Source organism: Neomonachus schauinslandi, chromosome 5 (assembly GCF_002201575.2).
Source record: "Neomonachus schauinslandi chromosome 5, ASM220157v2, whole genome shotgun sequence".
Taxonomy (NCBI): Eukaryota; Metazoa; Chordata; class Mammalia; order Carnivora; family Phocidae; genus Neomonachus; species Neomonachus schauinslandi.
This window is the reverse complement of record NC_058407.1, coordinates 91,883,929-91,888,634: the sequence shown is the minus strand read 5'-3', so window position 1 is coordinate 91,888,634 and position 4,706 is coordinate 91,883,929.

Here is a 4,706-nt window from a genome sequence, read left to right as displayed (position 1 = left end):
TGTGAGCCATTCCAGCATAAGCTGTGAATATGTATTAACAAATATATGCATTTCTATTTTTATAATCCATAATGATATGCCTGTTTTAAATAATGTACGTGTTAACAAAATCCATTAGGAAAGCCCTCAAGACAGCCTCTATTTAAAACTTTTGTTGCTGTCTTCTCAAACTATATTTATAAAAGTTTGCTAGGGCCTAGTCCATACTTGGAAAATAATTAGTCAAATTTTATTTTTAAGCAGGAAGTAACCTTTTAGGCATTTCTGCAGCATACATCATCTTCACAACCTAGAGTGTTGTATGTATGTATGTATGTTTGTATGTATGTATGTATGTGTTTGTATCGTATGTCTGTATATGTATGTGGGGAGGGTAGGAGTGAATGTTCACACATATTGCCTTGTGTAGTCAACTAACTTGGAGAATTTTTCTAAAGAAAATAGGATGAAATTAGCTGCTGAGATCGAGTTTCTGCCTCAAGAGATCTGGAACAAAACGAGGGAGAAATTGCTAGTAGATCTAATGGCTGTAGGCATAACCAGAACACTTAGTTTCTTCCCTGACATGAGTTTCCGTATGAATGTGTTCTGAGCCAGGAAGAAACACACTGTGGGTGTGCCTCTGGTTCAGCCCTGACGGCACCTCCGCTCTGGAGCGAAGCACTGAGCCAGCGTTGTGCACGGCTCGGCGGCTGGCAGGCCGGGCAGGAGGTGCACAAGGCCAGGGTTTCCAGTTCCCATCATAGCTACATTTACTTTCTTCCTGACTACCAAACACAGTGATGGTTGAGGAATCAAGCTCATCATATTCTACGTGCAGACTAGGAATCTTTCACTTTCCCCACTGAGACACTTTATCACTCTCTCTTCTCTTTCCCATCGTTAAATCAGGAGTTGTGTTCTCTGTTGCTGCTAAATTATAATTGTTCTTAGCTCTAATGAAGCAAATTTTTGGCTTCTAAACAGTATGTTTTGTTATGAAATGGCAGTTTAAGAGGAGGCATCATAGTCTAGATTGTGAGATGGAACAAGAGATGGACCACATAGTTTCAGATTACAAGGTACTCTCCCCCCTTCTCTTAGGCCACACGTTTGAATAAAGTGCTTCCCTTTAGCCTGAGTTCCTGAAGATCTCTTGTGTGTAGGTTGCAAACTCAGATCTAGTCTAGTCCTGTGTGACTACTGATAGACCACTAGCCCCGCCTGTTGGGTCTCTCTGTGTTTTGGAGGACTGGGGATTTAAGAGTATTTAATGTCTTTTTAGGATCACAAATATAGATAGATTAAAGATTGTTAATATACTGACCTTCAGAATTTAAGTGTTTTAAATATAGTGTTCAGATTATAATGGGTATGTTTTTGCCATCTGGTCTACTCAAATGTATATTTTTATTTTGCAAAACAACCCAGGATTTACTCTGTGTTGCTTTGTTCAGTACCTTTTGAATTCCCCAGAAGAGTTGTTTTCAAAGCAAACATTCCAAAATGAATGTGGCTCTTCAATGGAATGTCTCCATTGTGCTTGAAGTATTTCTTCTCTGGTTGTAACTTTAAATTACAGGGTCATTTGAGCAACCCTCCACCCCCACCCCCAGTATCTTTACAAGAGCAGTGACTTTGTCCTCAGGTAGAGGATGTGTGATTTGGGATGAAAGTAAATTACAACTTACTGAGTTTATTCCTAAACTGATCTTTTTGGTATTTTAAAGTAGATCATACCAAGAGAAAGTTCCTTGGTCTTAAAAAGGAATGTTTTGATTGCTTTGGGTATTGTGCTGGCTGCACGCTTTGGCCACTTGAAGCGTGTTAATAAATGTCACTGATTAAAACAGCTGGAGCATTTCTTTTCCCATTCCAGTTAAGAAGCAGCGTACTGAAATCCTAGCATCTCTCACTTACTGTAATGACAACATCCGGGCTGAGAGAGAACAGAAGAGGGTGAGAGAATCATTGAGCTCTGTCCCTCTGGATCCGTGCTGTTCTCTTTGCTCCCTGAGTAAAGAGAGTAATGTTTTCTTTTTCTCTTTTTTCCCCCCCAAAGAAAGGAAGGTAAGGGGAAAATATATATTTGTGTATTTAGACCAGTCATATTCTGTCATTAACTTAGCATAGACCTGCCATATATTAGAACAACTGAATATAATATGGAATAAGTTTGACCAGGTCAAGTTTTAGGATGTAGTTGACATTCTTAAAATTTTTTTCCTATTTTATCTAAAACCTGTCTGTTGTATCTAAATCAGAATCTGTCTTACTGCAGCAAATTCATATCACTGTGTACCAGCTAATTGACAGTATTTATCAGCATCACCATTTAGCATTTTATTTCATCATCTTTGAATTATGATAGACTTGATTTGGCTCATTACAAAAAGCATAGGTTTAAACTGGACTTAGCTTTAGTTAAAATAAAGGCAAAGAAAATTTAAAAACAAATATATTTCACAAGAAATCAGTTGCATATTATCAATTACATATTTAGTTTTAAAAGAGGAAGATTATTAATCCACGTGGTATTGGGGGCATTGAGGGAATTTTTCTTTCTCTGAAGAGCATTGTACAATTATATTTTTATGAAAAATAAAATATCTTCACCAGAGACATCTCAAATGGTCTGTTTCACAATACTGAAATATGTCTGTGTTAGCACAGAGTGGTAAAAAGAGTGAGACTGAGGCAGAAGAACTGGTCTTGGATCCATTTTCTGAGTCACCTCTTAGCCTGTTTCCTCATCTATCAAAAAGGGGGAGGATAACTTTCACAGAGTAATTGGCAGGCTAAATAGGAGTTACGAACAACTGCTTCTTAATTAGTAAAGAACTACATTAAATTTAAAATAGTCACATATGCCTGGGTTTGACTATTGTTAGGATTTAAATCACTGAAGATAAACATATTTATTTAATAAGCTGGAATTTAAACATGTAGGGTTGTAGGTATCACATTTCTGAAGTCTTTTTAGCTTTGTCATTATGTCTACCCCGGAATGGTATAGTTGGAAGCCATTTTTAGCAATAATAGCCTTCTGTTAATTAAGCTAATTTTAAGAACAATTAGTGTTCTAACTGGTAATAATCCTATAATCTGCATAAAGCAGGTTTTCAGGCTGCTAGGTAACTTGGTTCTCTTTTCCCTTATTCCATCCGTTTTACTTAACTATAGAGTAGTCATGAATCAGAGCCAAGACTGCCATGTAAGTTTCTGCCAATTGTGCACTGCACAAAGGCACTCAGTTGAGGAGGTGAATGGGCCTAAAATCTAGCTCACATTGCCTGCAACAGGCCATGTACAGAGGAAAGGGCACCTGCCAGGTATCTCCTCACCAGGGCACCTGTGGTGCAGGTCTGCCCAGCGAGGTGCCTTTTTAAAATTTGCCCTAAGGGAGTACCTTTCTTAATTCTTCCACCCAGAGGGTGCCTTTTTAAAAATGCAAAACAGTGCTGTGCTGCAGCTGGCTTATGGCTGGCTCCCCAGAGGAATGCCAACTGTGCAACTCTTCTCAACTCCGCGCTGAGTGACATCCAGTTGGTAGCTTTTAATTGGCAACGATTGGAGTATTTTTTTTAAAAGACTTTTTATTTATTTATTTGACAGACACAGGGAGAGAGGGAACACAAGCAGGGGGAGTGGGAGAGGGAGAAGCAGGCTTCCCGCAGAGCAGGGAGCCCGATGCGGGGCTTGATCCCAGGACCCTGGGACCATGACCTGAGCCGAAGGCAGATGCTTAATGACTGAGCCACCCAGGTGCCCCCGATTGGAGTATTGACACCACAAAAATCAGTGAATGCTACAAATCAGGGATTACCGCCCCCTCCACCCGCCCCACCAGACTTGGTTTCCAGCACACCAATGAAAAAGGCCTAGTGTAGGCTAGAATGGCCCTGACCAGAGCAGGCATAGTAGAGGCCTCAAAAATGTATGACTGGAAGACCCCCCGGAGCTGGAAGGGCTCTTTTTGTAAGTCTGTAGGCAGCTTGGAGATGCCCATATCAAAATCAGATTGCAGTTGACCCTCGGACAAGCCAGGTTTAAAGTGCGCAAGTCCACCTAACACACATCTTCTTCAATACACACAGCACTGTATTTTTTAATAATTTTTAAAAATACAGAGAAACAGAGTGGGGGCGGGGCTGAGGGAGAAGGAGAGAGAGTTACAAGCGGACTCCACGCTGAGTGCAGAGCCCAATGCAGGGCTGGATCTCGCGACGCTGAGATCACGACGTGAGCCAAAACCAAGAGTCAGACACTCAACCAACTGTGCCACCCAGGCGCCCCAACACTATTTTTTTTATGATTCTCTTAATAACAATTTTCTTTTTTCTAGCTTACTATATTGCAAGAATAGAGAATATAATACATATACAAAATATGTGTTGACTGTTTATGTTATCAGTAAGATTTCCAGTCAACAGTAGGCTATTAGTAGTTAAGTGTGGGGGAAGTCCAAAGTTCTATGTGGATTTTTGACTTTGTGGGGTGTTGGCACTCCTGTCCCCTGCGTTGTTCAAGGGTCAGCTGAACTTCACAAGACAGATGATGGTTGTGACTTAGAAACTGTTAACGGTCGCAGAGAGATACTCGGCCCAAATCTTGAAGTGACTAAGAGGTAAATCAGCTGACTTCTTAAAGCAAGCCCTGGGGTCCAAGTGGACAGACTCATTCACCTATTGGGCTGTGACAGGTCCCCCAGACATCCCTGGGCTGGG